A 16,183-nucleotide genomic window follows, 5' to 3' on the forward strand; every position below is an offset into this window, starting at 1 on the left:
ACTGGGGGAGTTGGGGAGAAGAATCTCTGGCATGAGCTGTTAAGAGTTCCATCATGAATTGGTGTGGGTAAGAAATAAGCGCCTCCCTGTGTCTGCATGAAGAGTCTCAGGATGAACCCAGTGCAGGGGAGTGGAAGGAGGGAGAAGAGTGCCAACATGAACTGTGAGAGGGGAGAAGAAGCATCAACTGGTGGGGTAGGGGGAGGAGATAAGACTGCCTCCATATTATTGTGACAACTGTATAAACAATTTAACAATACGATTTAGCAACAGAGTAACAATTCCTAGCCGCAATAGTAAATAATTTTCCTTTAAGAGGAAAGTACCCACAATTTTTACCACAATCTTCTGCTATACAAGGGATAGAATGAATATGCCTGCAGCTTAAGTTATGACAAGCCCGTGCTATGTTCAAGGCTATTTTCCAGTTGTCAGCTTTTTTTGAAGCTGTTGGTCAATTTTTGTTAGTTTTTTATGTTGGCATTTATGTGAGTCAGGGAATTATGACACATGTCATCTTTGCAGGTAATTTCAACAATGTACATTCTTCCAGTAATATGAGTAATACAGACAGTAAAGCAGAAGATAATTCCGAATTGGTGTACAACTGAGACTATTTGCTTACAATAATCCAGAATCAGCTGCTGAATCAACCAATAAACAAGTTCTTACATGAACAATATTTTTATCTGCATTAAGTTCCTGAAAAACCTGGCTGATATCAAATAGCAAAAAGATGTCTTGACTGTGAACTTTTATAGATTGTCTATGTTGTACTGAAGTTCAACAAGTTATCAGAGTACTCCAAATAGTAACCTCTTTCTAATGAAGCCGGGTTGATTGATCAACACTAGCTCAGTTGATATGGTCTCTCAACACAATGATCTACAAAGTAAACCTTTTTCTTTCAGGTTGCTATTTACCTGTTCCTCTGAAATTTTATAACTTATTGGCAGGTCTGTTTCAAAAGTTTTTGCTTGCTGGAACTGGCTGTGTCTCCAACCAGTGACTGTGTTAGCTGGAAACTACTAGTTCTGTTCACAAAGAAGGCTATGACCTTTGGGAAAAAAGCATAGGTTTCTTTTGAGCAGGATGTGTTGCTACTGACAGCTGGAGCTCTCGCTTGTCAACACTTTTGGACAGTCCCACGCTCTCCCAGGAAAGCATCAAAGAGGATGAAGTTTCAAATTATTCTTCTGGAAACAAAACTAAACACTGACCAAAAAACTGAAGACCCTTCTGCATTGGACAAGGCTTTGTTGTTTCTGCACAATCACAGGAGATTTTGATTACTACTTTAGGCGATTTTGAGTATCTTCATGAACTTCACCCAGACACCTATGCCATTCTCTGTATCGAAGATCCGAGGCCTCTGCTACAGTTACATCACAAAAAACTTTTTCAAAATCTTTACATTTACTTCCATATTGTCCTCAGGTTCAAAGATATAATTTTTCCATCAGCCGGCTGCAGTTTTTGAACTGAAACTGAACTGAAATTTAATCTGTAAATTTCATGTATCTCAGCTTTTCTCACAGATTTTAAGAAGAAAGAAAAAATTGCATAATAAGAAAACAAATGGATACACATACATACATTTATCTATATATATATATATATATATATATATACACAAACACATATGCACACATCTAATGGAGGTGTCTATAATGACAAATGGATTCAATAAGGTAGATAAAGATAAATCATTTCCTCTCTTGGGGGAATCCAAAGTAAAGGAGCATAATCTTAGAATTAGAGCTAGCCCACATACACATACAGATATAAGCAGATTTCCCATGATGTTGCTATGATGTATCAAAGGTTATGCTGTTCCAAGCCAAGATGGAAAGGGGTGCTGGGATGTACAAGCAGGGGAGGAGTACACATCTTCAGTGAAAGCATTTAGAAATAAGTTTGTAAGAGATCTTGTCAGAGACAGTGATGCAAGTGTTCATGATTGGTTCCTGGAAAATAAATGAAACAGTGTTTTCCTTACTTAAATTATGAGGACAGTTTGCATAAACTTGGCTTGTATTCCCTTAAGTGTAGAAGATTGAGGGGTGATCTAATCAAGGTGTTAATAATGATAAAAGGATTCAATAAGGTAAATAAAGATAAATAATTTCCTCTGGTGGGGGAATCCAAAACAAGGGGGCATAATCTTAAAATTAGAGCTAGCCCATTCAGGAGTGAAATCAGAAAGCACTTCTTCACACAAAGGGTAGTAGAAATCTGGAACTCTCTCCCCCAAAAAGCTATGGATGCTGGGTCAACTGAAGCTTTCAAGACTGAGATTGATAGATTTTTGTTAGGTAAGGGTATCAAGGGCTATGATGAAAGGTGTGTAATTGGGATTGAGGTACAGATCAGCCATAATTTAATTGAATGGCAGAAGAGGTTAGAGGGACTGAATGGGCTATTCATGTTCCCATGTTGGTTGAAACAGGGAGCCAGAACCTGGTTCATATGCTTTAGTCAATGTAATACACTCAGCTAAATGTTTTTCTTTAACTACATATTGAGTTACATTGATGTTATTCTATATTTAAAGCTAAGGGAGGTAGAACAAGTCCAGGGAACTATAGACTAGCTAGCTTAACGTCGATGGTAGGAAAGATAATGGAATCTTTACTCAAAGATGTCTTAGAAAAACATCTAGTGAACAAAAATATAATAAAGAATAGTCAGCACAGATTTCAGAAGGAAAAGTCATACTTGACCAACCTTATTGAATTCTTTGAAGAAGTAACAGAAAGAGGAGACAAGGGTAATGTAGTAGATGTAATATATTTGGATTTGCAAAAGGCCTTCGATAAGGTACCAGATTGTAGACTCATCACTAAGGTCAGAGCATGTGGAGTCAGGGGACAGGTAGCAGAATGGACAGCAAGTTGGCTGCAAAACAGCAAACAGAGAGTAGGGGTTAAGGGTAGCTACTCAGACTGACAAAAGGTGGGAAGTGGGGTTCCACAGGGATCGGTGCTGGAATCACTGTTGTTCACAATTTACATCAACAATTTGGACTTGGGAATCAAAAATACAATTTCAAAATTTGTGAACGACATGAAATTGGGGGTGTAGTTAATTCAAAAGAAGCGATATGAGGAAATATTTTTTTATGCAGCGAGTTGTAATGATCTGGAATGCACTGCCTGAAAGGGTGGTGGAAGCAGATTCAATAGTAACTTTCAAAAGGGAATTGGAGAAATACCTGAAGAGAAAAAAATTACAGGGCTATGAGGAAAGAGCAGGGGAATGGGACTAATTGGATAAGTCTTTCAAAGAACCAGCACAGACATGATGGGCCATATGGCCTCCTCCTGTGCTGTACCTATCATGATACCATGAAAGAAAGAATGCATTAAAATACAAGAAGACAGTAATAAACTTGCACAATGGGCATGTAATTGACAAATGAATTTCAATATAGATAAGTGTGAGGTGGTGCATTTTGGTAGGAAGAATAAGGAGGCCACATACTGCTTGGATAATAAGAGTCAAAATGGGGTAGAGGAGCAAAGGAATCTTGGGGTACAGATACACAAATTACTAAAAGTAGTGACACAGGTTAATAAGGCCATAAAAAAGGCATGATGTGGAGATGCCGGTGATGGACTGGGGTGGACAAATGTAAGGAATCTTACAACACCAGGTTATAGTCCAACAAATTTATTTTAAAATCACAAGCTTTCGGAGATTATCCCCTTCGTCAGGTGAATGAGTGAAAAGGTTCTCAAATCGCATATCTTATACTAGGCTGGGACAGCATCACACCAATCAAAAGGTGTCGTTGTTATTCAAACAGGCCAGTCACGGAGAACAGCACGTCCCAGTACACTGGATATACATTGTGTCAATTACACAGACGGACAGAAAGAAACCCAAATGGCAGAGAGAGAGAGAGAGAGAGAGAGAGGGAATATTAAAAACATAATTTTTTCCCCCTTTTTGCTGGTGGAGTTACGTGTAGCGTGACATGAACCCAAGATCCCGGTTGAGGCCGTCCTCATGGGTGCGGAACTTGGCTATCAACTTCTGCTCGACGATTTTGCGTTGTCGTGTGTCTCGAAGGCCGCCTTGGAGAACGCTTACCCGAAGATCGGGGGCTGAATGTCCAAGTTGAGTGGTTAGAATGTAGAATGTGCTACCACAAGGAGTAGTTGAGGCAAACAGCATAGATGCATTTAAGGGGAAGCTAGATAAGCACATGAGGGAGAAAGGAATAGAAGGGTATGGTGATAGGGGTAGACGATGTAGGGAGGGAGGAGGCTCATGAACGCTGACATGGACCAGTTGGGCCGAATGGCCTATTTCTGTACTGTAGACTCAATGTACATCAAGTTACAACAAGTCTCCAGCACAGAAACAGGCCATTCGGCCCAACTGGTCTATGCTAGCGTTTATGTTCCAATCGAGCCTCCTCCCTCCCGACTTCATCTACCCCAATCAGCATATCCTTCTATTCCTTTCTCCTTCGTGTGCTTCTCTCACTTCCCCTTAAATGCATCTATGCTATTTGCCTCATATCTGGCTTTTTGTTGGTTAATTATTGTATCTGACAATAATGAGCTGGTCTCAATGAAACTACAGTACTACTTTGACTGAATAAAAGTAATTGTTTCAACCACACCTTGCAGACATCGTAACTAATGGTGTGTGAGAGTAAGTGAGTGAGACAGACACAATAGTGTGGCCAATGACAAATATAGGGAAATCTGTAAATTTACATATAAAAGACTTATGTTTGTCAAACTCCATAATGTCATACTTTGTTACAAATGGAAACAATCTATCGAAGAAAAGAAAGCCATGCATTTCATCCTTGTCTGAAATTTACAAGTATTCTGCTGGCCCCTGTTTCACTGTAGAAATTTACAAGCACCTATAACTACTTGGATTACTAGAGAAAGCTGCTTAAGCATTGGCTGTAAAAGGACTGGCCAAGTCAGCCGCTAAACATTACAACTGTGCTCCAGACCAATTCAGAATTAACAGCCAGCAAACGGCTTCCAAGTGCAAGGAGACGGGGAACCGCTGAAATAGTTCCCAAATTTGAATTTTTTTTGGCTGCCACCCATGTTTTCTCAGTGAATTGGTGTCATTACTAAATATAAGTTTACTAACTTAACAGAAAAAATTCTATAAAATTCACATTAAAATGATCAAATAAACCTATAGAATGTGTGTGTTGGGCATATCTCTCAATTTTTTTTCTTAATCTCTGAGAAGCATGGGCTTGACCTCACAAAGGTACCCAAGAGCTGTCACTTAGGAACATAGGAACAGGAGTAGGCCATTCAGCCCCTCGTGCCTGCTCCGCCATTTGATAAGATCATGGCTGATCTGTGATCTAACTCCATATACCTGCCTTTGGCCCATATCCCTTAATACCTTTGGTTGCCAAAAAGCTATCTATCTCAGATTTAAATTTAGCAATTGAGCTAGTATCAATTGCCGTTTGCGGAAGAGAGTTCCAAACTTCTACCACCCTTTGTGTGTGGAAATGTTTTCTAATCTCACTCCTGAAAGGTCTGGCTCTAATTTTTAGACTGTGCCACCTACTCCTAAAATCCCCAACCAGCAGAAATAGTTTCTCTCTATCCACCCTATCTGTTCCCCTTAATATCTTATAAACTTCGATCAGATCACCCCTTAACCTTCGAAACTCGAGAGAATACAACCCCAATTTGTGTAATCTCTCCTCGTAACTTAACCCTTGAAGTCCGGGTATCATTCTAGTAAACCTACGCTGCACTCCCTCCACGGCCAATATGCACTTCCGAAGGTGCGGCGCCCAGAACTGCTCACAGTACTCCAGGTGCGGTCTAACCAGGGTTTTGTATAGCTGCAGCATAACTTCTGCCCCCTTGTACTCTTGTCCTCTAGATATAAAGGCCAGCATTCCATTAGCCTTATTGATTATTTTTTGCACCTGTTCATGACACTTCAATGATCTATGTACCTGAACCCCTAAGTCCCTTTGGACATCCACTGTTTTTAACTTTTTACCATTTAGAAAGTACCCTGTTCTATCCTTTTTTGATCCAAAGTGGATGACCTCACATTTGTCTACACTGAATTCCATTTGCCACAGTTTTGTCCATTCACCGAATCTATCAATATCCCTTTGTAATTTTATGTTTTCATCTACACTGCTTACAATACCACCAATCTTTGTGTCATCGGCAGACTTTCTATGCCTTCATCTAAGTCGTTAATAAATATTGTGAATAATTGAGGCCCCAAGACAGAGCCCTGTGGGACTCCACTAGTCACATCCTGCCAATGTGAGTACCTACCCATTATCCCTACTCTCCGTCGCCTTTCGCTCAGCCAACTTCCTAACCAAGTCCGTACTTTTCCCTCGATTCCATGGGCTTCTAACTTAGCTAACAGTCTCTTATGTGGGACCTTATCAGCAGAATGAAGAAACTTAACCAGGGAGTAGAATGTATCTCCAGCATGGACCAGTGTCACTGTAGAGAGGAGGGGGGTGGGGGGGCGGGGACGGAATGGTGGGAAAGAGTGTGCTCTCTTGATTTTTTAAAATTTTAAATTTTTTTAGTTTCAATCTGCTTCTCTAATCATTGGCAGTTGTGACATATTGGGCTTGATTTTTGCAGCCCCGAGCGGGTGCGTTCGTGGCGGGGAGGCTGCGAAAATTGGGGATTCCCGGGGCGGGTCCGGAGCCCGGCTCCAACCCACCCACTTCCGGGTTCCTCAGTGACGCGCTGACATGCACACGCAGCCCCCGCATGTGGGACTCCTGCCGGCAATTAAAGCCGGCGGGGTGCCACTTAAAGTGATCATTAAGGTATTTCAGGTCGTTTAGAGACCTGATCAACATGACATTTTAGGAGGGGTGGGATTTTGCAAACAACTGGGACTGTCTCCCGTACTGGGGGAAACACTCCCAGTTCAAATGGACGTGTTGCAGCCATCAGCCTGTGGCAGCTGCAAAGGTCCATTTGACAGGTGGGGACCCTCACTTATTGCAGGAGGCCACTCTGTCACTTTGGGCAAAGTTTGGCCTCCACCACTCTCCTAACAATAAAATTCACCAACTTGCACACTTACCCGGTGTCCGGACCCCCTCAAATGTACATCTTCCAGCCGCCGTAGCTGCAGTCATGACCAGCCTCGCCGTCCACCTCTGACACGTGGAGCTCCACAACACAGTGCTGTGACACATCCACCTGCACAGCAGGAGGGAGGGCAACGGCAGAGAGAGATGCGTCGCAGAAGGCACTACCCTCGCCACAAGGTCTACAGACTGAGGCTCAGCTTCCTGGACCTCTGTGAGCAGCAGTGCACACGAAGGCTCAGAGTCACTCGACATGTAGTCGTGGACATCTGCAGCTTCCTTCATGTCGAGCTGCTCCTGGTTGGCCCAAGCACCATCTTCTTACCTGTCGCTGTCAAAGTCACCACTGCCCTCAACAACTTCTCCTCCGCATCCTTCCAGAGTGCCACCGGGGACATCGCCGACGTCTCTCAGTCGTCTGCACAAAAGGGCCCTGCAAATACACCTGCACCCACTCTGCAGTGACACAATGGGTGGCATCAGTTGTGGGTCTTCATAGTGATCCTCAGGAAAGGGCATTATTGCACAAACCAGACAAGATTCGCAAAGACGTGGCAGTAGTGGTGACAATATAATATGTTATGTAAGTTGATCAGAAATTAAATATAGGTAAAAACCATGACAAACCCTCAAACACCCTTGTGCATCCCCTTCATGCTCACGACACGTTTGCCTTACACTTCCTACTGCACATATGTGATGCATGCCCTGTGGCTGCAGCACAAGTAGTGGCAGGTTGAGTGAGGCTGACCGTAAAAGAGATGCATGTGAGGGTGAGTATGGGATAGAGCCATGAGATTGTATGAGGATTGGGTTGAGTGGTGGCGGTGGGATCAGTACTGGCGAGGTGAGTAAGTGCAGGTAAAATGAGGATGAGCTTTGAGTGGGTGTGAGGAGTGATGTGATAGAGTAGTATTGGCAGTGCAGAAGGAGATGTGGGGTGGGGGCAGTGATGTGGCAGACGGAGTGTAGGGGAATGAGTAAGTGTACTCACTTCGGCTGACCTACTTAGGTCATTGAAGCGCCTCCTGCACTGTATGCAAGTGTGCGATATGTTGGTGGTGCAGGAGACCTCCTCTACCACCTCGAGCCAGGCCTTCTTGGTGGCAGAGGCAGGCCGCATCCTCCCGTCTGCCGGGGGGAAGATCTCTGTCCTCCCCCTCCTCCTCACCACATCCAATAATATCTGGAGTGAGGCATCATTAAACCTGGGAGCAGCCTTCCCCCTGAGCTGCTCCATGCTGTAATTTTTCCTATTTCCTGCAGCATCAGTCAGTGGAGGACTGCCCCTTCAAATAGGACTCCTCCAGCTGACAGGCTATGCTGCGCAGCTTTCCAGCGTGAAACCCGGAAGCAAAGGTAAGTGGCTCCAATTAGCCTGTGATTGCGTGCGGAGCACACTGATTTCACCGGACGCGTTACCCACGCGCCCAGTTGACCCCCCCGCTGCGAACCCGCCGCCTCCTAATATCGGGCCCATTAATTGCACATGGAGGTAGCAAGTAGGAAAAAAGGATGATTGTACCATAATCCTTATAGCAGAATCCAAATTGCTGAAAAGAATACTGATTTCAAAACTTTGAATTTTTAAAGGGCTATTCAATAACTTTAAAGATCTTTGAGTAGGATTAATTCAAATTCATATTTTCACTAGAACTATTATGGCAATGGCGTATATGGCAAGAACTACAAATAATACCATGTAGACAAAATCCAGAGGAAACAACAAAAATAAGTGCCTCTCTATGGTTAAACGCTGTCCAAATTCATCCTATTGTACGCTTGTGGTCTCTGAATAGATCGTCACAAAATTTAACACAATTGAGTCTTATATGATTACAGGTATCAGAGGTGATATTATAAACGTTTCCATAATAGTATTCAAATAAGGAATGGTGAGACACCTATTCAAATATTTTAAACTACAATACAAGAGTGAATTATGACAGCTGCATTTATAAACAATTTTACTTTTACTCGTTCCAATTTCAAGTAGTTTAAAGTATTATTTCTCTGTCAATGATTTGACATAGATGCAGCCCTTATCCCCTTTGATCCAAAAGCTAGACTTTTATCAGTAACCTGCTTGGTGCAGATTTCATGACCTTGAATTTTAATGACCCTTATTTGTTGTAGACTTCTTACTGGATTACCTATGCTACGATATGGCTTTTTAGAATTGGTGAAATTAAGTTCAGCCTGGAAATTTTACAGACTACAATACTTATATTTACAATAAAAATAAAAACCCATAACATTTGAATTCTGTAGTACTAAAACAAATGTAGGTATAATATTCACAAGAGGTTAATTACCCAATTTAATAATTACCCAATTCTGCAGAAGTTGTGAGAAAGTCCTTTAAAAAAAAATAAGAATCTCTCGTTGGGCAAATGCTGCCCAAATTCATTCTCTCGTACGCTTGCAGCCTCTGAATAGATCTCCACTTGTATGTAATGCAGCTTTTGCTTTATAGAGTTCCTCCTTCTATCTCAGAGCTTAGGTCAAATAGCAATTTGCAGCACAAGGTCAGTATTTAACTTCTAAAATTCCTTTATGATGAGCTAATATAAGGTTAAGATGAAACTGCTTTTGCATGCTTGATGAATAGGTATCCTGAATACGTAGATGCCTACAAAATGATATACGATTTAAACATACAATGGCAAATATTTTAACAACTTCAAAACATATGTATTTGAGGAATGCATCTGGAACTACACCTTATACAGCAGAAACCAGTCTCCTCTCTGTGCAGTCTCCAACCAGCACACATATTTCCAGACAAATGAGCTTGTCAACTTTGTGTCACCAGATGTTCCAATCAATCACTCGGTCATTGAAACAAATCCTTCTGAACCTTGGATTTTTTTTTTTAAAAACAGCCTATAAATCTTGAACAGCCGCTATCGCTGACCATTGTTTTTAAAAAGGCCATAAACAAAAGCACAAATTTGCAACATTTCGGTTGTGTTATGTCAAGATGAGTAATGGTATTAACAATGTGTCAGAGTTCTATACCATACAATTAAGTAATAAAATAAATTCAATAGAATACAACAACTTGCATTTAGATAGTGCCTTTAGGATAAAAAATTGTCCCAAGCTGCTTCAAAATAGGCTTCTAACCTTATACAGGTTCCTTACCGTACCAGTCTATTTGGCTATGATCATTTAAGTGTCTTGCTTACTTTTCAGAGAACTTCAATGTGGCTAAAAACGCTAAAGTCACAATGTCTGTATTTTGTAAACTAGTTGTGTCACTGAGTTTGATCTAAATAGTTATGCATTTAAGCCCAAGAGAATAAAGTGACAGTAAGATAATCAAATACAATGACAAATTATGTTAAAACATTCCATTATAACTAGATGTTCATGTAAATTTGGAAATAATTCAGAACCAAATTTGGGGGGGTGGCGATGAGGGGGGATTTCATTCATTATACTGCAATAGATACAGGACTCATCTACAAGTATACATTGGCTAGAAGCATGAATAGTTTTAGAAGCAGCCGTCAATGCTAACTATGAAAAAACAAAATTGCAGCTGTCCTAAATATACTTAATTTAGGACAACATATTCAGGATTTGTTTACATACTCTGTTTGAAAAATTGCAACCATTTTAGCAACGTAAACAACTCATCGTTTTATTTACCTTCTGGGGTCCAAGGCTCAAAAGTTCTAATGTATATTTTCAGCTGTAGTAACACTTCTTATGTATACCATACTTTCAACACTGTAAACTTGTGTAGATACTGCACCTAAGAATTTAAGGAAGATATTTTGAAATCCAATTCTTGACATGCAATTCCTTTAGGACAAACCTAGGGCTAGGATAAAGGTTATTTTTCAAACATTAATTTACACTTTTGAAACAAATATTTACAAGAAATTTAAGAACTCTGCTACAAAGACTTTCAACAAAACATATAAAACATACATTAAACACAAAAACAACTGGAGAATTTCTCCAAGGACTTGCAAAAATTATCAGGCTAATGAAGCTCCAAGTGGATAATCCATAGAGAATCTTTCCCATCCACCTCAACATTTTAGGAAAAACTAAATTACATGCTGCTTTTTTACATAATCCCTAAAGTATGATTCATACACAAGTTGGAAATCATAGCATCTTACAACAGCTTTCAGTATTTTTTCTTCCTGACTTTATGGTTTTAATGTTTGTCTAAATTGATGCTTACTTCATTTTAACATTAAATTATAGTCATCATGGCAATGGAAATGTTGCACTGCCCTCAGTATGAAAAGGATTTTAAAAGAACTGCAGAAACCTTTTACTCAACAGACTTTCTTATATCTACAACGTTGCTATTTAAGTATGATTATGGATTCCGGCACATTTATCTATAGTGATTTAAAAATTACACCCAACCATGCCTCTCCTGCAGTACCCGACATTACTGCCTCACTCCAGGAGTAAACTTTGTACTGCAAGGGAATTTCTGGTTTTGAGATAATCAAAAATTTCCACTTGAAGCACAGAGTCCATTCCTGCAACAGAACAGCTGTGTTGGGACTTAGTACAAGAAGGTCATGAATAGTACATTAAGGTGATAAACAGCCTGTGTGACCTGGATCGGATTGGGAGGAGAAAGTGCCTTTTTGACCTGTGGGGTGTGTTCAGGAGGAGTGACTCTGTGAACTAAGGAGATTGAGAGTGACTGTGTACTGGGGAGGAGGAGAGTGACTGTGAACTGGGGAGGAGGAGAGTGACTGTTGACTGTGAACTGGAATGGGGAGTGCCCCGGTGAATTGGATGGGATTGGAAGGGGGAAATGTCTGTGTTAACTGGATGTGATTGGAAGGAGAAAGTGCTCTTGCAAACTGGAGAGTTGAAGGGGGAAGAATGCCTCTGAAACTGGGGATAGAGTTCTATGGGGAAGAGCGTCTCTGAACTGATGAGGGATTGTTAGGAGAGACTCCCTTTATGAACCAAAGGGATTGAAAGGTAGAGTCTCTCCATAGTGGGTGAGGGGTTAAAGGCAAAGAGTACCTCTGTGAACTGGGGGGGGGTGGGGTTGGAGAATGGAAGGAGGAAGTGCCTCTGAAGTGCAGTAGACAATGGGAAGGGGATGGGGGGGGGGGTCGGAGAGAATGGCCCCGATATTTACGGGGAGGCGGGAAGGGAGCATGTTTGTGCAGGAGAAAACCAGAAATGCCGGGAACGTGGGGGTCCTGCTGAATTTAATGGCAAGACCTCATCATCATTTTTTAATTTCATTTCCCAGCTGGCAGCCAGATAGATTGAGTAGCGGTCGACTGCCGGGCGGGAAAACCTGTGGTAGAAGTGTGCAGCCGGGGAGCGCTTTTCCGATTTCCGGGGACGGTCTCCGGAAAGCGGAAAAGAATGGGGCAGGATGGGAGGGCTCGGAGGGCGGCAGTGAGGAAGGGAAAGATCAGTGCATAGTGGGGGCAGGGGGGGTGTTGGCAGATGGCGGGAGGGAGGCAGATCAAGGGGCAGGGAGGCAGATGGCCAGGTGTCGGCAGATCACGTCAGAAGATTTGCTCGAGGGGGAGGGGGAAAAGCATTCCTGCTTCTCCTGGCCCATAAGCAGTGCTTTAAAAAGCACTTACGTGCTGGATCTGGCAGTTCCTGCCTCCCTCCTGAGCCCTGGGAAACCCGATCCACAACCGTTAAATTTAGATGGCTGCCAAAATGTGAGGAACGGAGCTCCATTAACTTATTATAATCACGGCCCGCCTCTCCAGAGCGGGTTACTTGGACGCCCTCAAGCGTGCCACGGTTAGACTGGAAGTCGGCTCATTCACGGTGGGTTGGGGTCAGGGTCAGGTGAGAGAATGAGTGAACCTCTGAACTGCAGTAAGGAGAGTTAGCCTCTGTGTACTGGGAAAGACAGTTGAATGGGGAAGTCCCTCTGTGTAGCGGAGTGGGGTAGGAAGGAAAAAAATGTTGTTCAACTGAGGGGAAGGTGGATAGGGGAGAGTGTGTCTTTGAATAGGAGAGGGGGGGGGGGAAGGGTGCCTCTGAACTGTGGGGCATTAGGAGAAGGAAAATCTCTGAACTGGGGAATGCGTTAGATTGAGAGTGTGTCTCTGAACTGTGAGGAGGGGAAATTACAGAGGGAAGAGTGCTTCTATCGACTGAGACAGAAAATTACACAAAAAGCAATTTTTCTGAACTGGGGAGATTTGGAATTGAACTTGGAGGGGAGGTTGCGAAGAAAAAAACATCTCTGAGAACTGCGAGAGTTGGAGGTGTTTGTGGAAGGAAGTGAAGAATTGGAGTGCCTTTTTAAAAATATTCATTCCTGGGATGTGAGCGTTGCTGGCAAGGATGGCATTTATTGCCCAACGCTAGCTGCCCTGAGAACGTGGTGGTGGGCCTTCTTGATATAGCTGAGTTTCGGCAGGTTTCCTTCCCGAAAGGACATTAGTGGACCAGTTACGTTTTTACGACAATCCGACAGCTTCATGGTCACTTTTACTGAAACCAGTTTTTTGTTTCCAGATTTTTAAAAACTGAATTTAAATTCTCAAATTCTCAAGCCATGATGGGATATGAATTTACAGTCTATGGATTATTAGTCCAGTAACATAACCATTACGCTACCATATCTCTGAACTGGGGGAAAAAGGGGCTAATGAGCAAGAATGCCTCTATGAAAGGCGAGTACAGAGGTAGCTTTTGGGAAAGTAATAGCTCGGTTGCTCTGTTGAATAAGAAAAACAACTTACATTTATATAGCGTATTTCATGTTCTCAAGATGTTCCAAAATATTTTATAGGTTTACTTTTTGAAGTGCAGTCACTGTTGTTAATGTTGGCAGATATGGCTGTCAATTAGCACACTGCACGGTTCCACAAACATTATTGAGATAAATGACCAGTTAATCTGTTTTGGTGGCATGAGTGGAGGGATAAATGTTGGCCAGGGCACTTATTCTTAATACAAGATTAAAAGTAAATTGTGAACTAAAAGGTGTTTAAGATTAATCAGAATACATCAATTTTAGTGCAAAAATTCTATCTTTCAACATTTGATACAATTTTAAATTTGCTACCTATGTTCGCTCCCTGTCTCGGCTTTAAAACAAAGTCAGTTAGAACAATGCTCTGCAATGTAACATTTTGCTTTTTCTTGAAGTATTTCTTAGTGAAGTATTTGCTTGCAATCTAATCAGATGGCTTTAAAATGCCAGTTTTGGTTCAGAAGTTGATGTAGAATAAGTCTGAACAAAAGCTGTTTATAAGATATAAATGTAGGTTTTTGTCAGTGAGTAAATTAAATAAGGAAATGGATAATTGCTGCTTGAGGGCACATAGGAGATGTGGTGGCACTGGTTAAAACAGAATTGTTAAGAAGCAATTGGGCTCCAGGCTCAGTTCCATATATAGAACAGGACAATTTGAATTTGTCGGCATTGCTATTTTAAAAGTAACTACTGTAAACAGTGAACGAACGTATCAGTAAATAAATGCACCGCATGATGTGACGAACTGTACAGACCAGGAAAGTCCCATTTTCAATCCCTGGTGTGGGCGCCGAGTTAGCTGATTTCCCGACTTTCAGTCAGCACTTAATTTGCTGAAACTCCCCTTCTCCAGAAGTTCTTGATATGCAAGAAACTCAGGTCTACCTTACATCCAGAATGTCATTAGGTATGAGCGTACATTGAAATATTTAAATAATCAGAAGTAATGTTACTGTTCCAATATTTCTCATAATTACTGAGATCTGATTTCCCTAGATGTCAAATTTTGCTACAAATTTTTTTTGAACTGAGTGATCCTCAATAACGGCACATTTGTACTCCATCAGTGGAACTCTGAGCAAATTGCTCCCAAGTTTGCTTCACGTTTGGAGTCTCCATTCAGACAAGCACTTCTGAAATATGACCTTGAGAGGATTAATTTGGTGGTGATGTCGCAATGTATAATACACAAAACAGTTCGGTAATTTTTTAACCTTTACAATTATTTCTAACTTTATTCCCAGGCGGGTCAACCAATTGGAGGATGAGGTTTTACATTTTACGGATGTTTCTATTCTTGACCCTATTAAACATTGCCCTTTGGGACCCAAATTGCAAAAAAACTGCATTTATTCTACACTTTGAGATCTTTATCTTGGGTCAGAAACCACCAGACAGTCAAGTCTAGATATCACTTTGATCTGCTCTCAACTCTGTTTACAGAACATCTTTATCATTGCTGTGAAGTGGCAACCATTTTGCAGTTTTGAGGCATGGGAAGGAAGGAGTTAAGTTGAAAATGAGCAGGAAGGACAGTTGGAACATATGATAATGTGTGCATGATTAAATTAATGCTCTCAAGACCAACCGCAACATCGTCATCAAACCAGCGGACAAAGGAGGAGCCATAGTCATACAGAACAGAACGGACTATTGCAAAGAAGCATACCGACAACTGGACAACCAGGAACACCACAGACGGTAACCCACAGATCCGACCAAAGAACACACCCACCAGCTCAACAAACTGATCAAGACCTTCGATCCAGACCTTCAAAGCATCCTACGCACTCTCATCCCACGTACTCCCCGCGTGGGAGACTTCTACTGCCTCCCAAAGATACACAAAGCCAACACACCCGGACGTCCTATCGTATCAGGCAACGGAACCCTGTGTGAGAACCTCTCTGGATACATCGAGGGCATCCTGAAACCCATCGTACAGGGAACCCCCAGCTTCTGTCGCGACACTACAGACTTCCTACAAAAACTCAGTACCCACGGACCTGTTGAAACAGGAACACTTCTCACCACGATGGACATCTCGGCACTCGACACCAGTATCCCCCACGATGATGGCATCGCTGCGACAGCATCAATACTCAACACCAACAACAGCCAATCTCCGGACGCCATCCTACAACTCATCCGCTTCATCCTGGATCACAATGTCTTCACCTTCGATAACCAGTTCTTTACCCAAACACACGGAACAGCCATGGGGACCAAATTCGCACCCCAATACGCCAACATTTTCATGCACAAGTTCGAGCAGGACTTCTTCACTGCACAAGACCTCCAACCAACACTATACACCAGATACATCGACGACATTTTCTTTCTATGGACCCACGGCAAGG

Source organism: Heptranchias perlo, chromosome 12 (genome assembly GCF_035084215.1).
Source record: "Heptranchias perlo isolate sHepPer1 chromosome 12, sHepPer1.hap1, whole genome shotgun sequence".
Lineage (NCBI taxonomy): Eukaryota > Metazoa > Chordata > Chondrichthyes > Hexanchiformes > Hexanchidae > Heptranchias > Heptranchias perlo.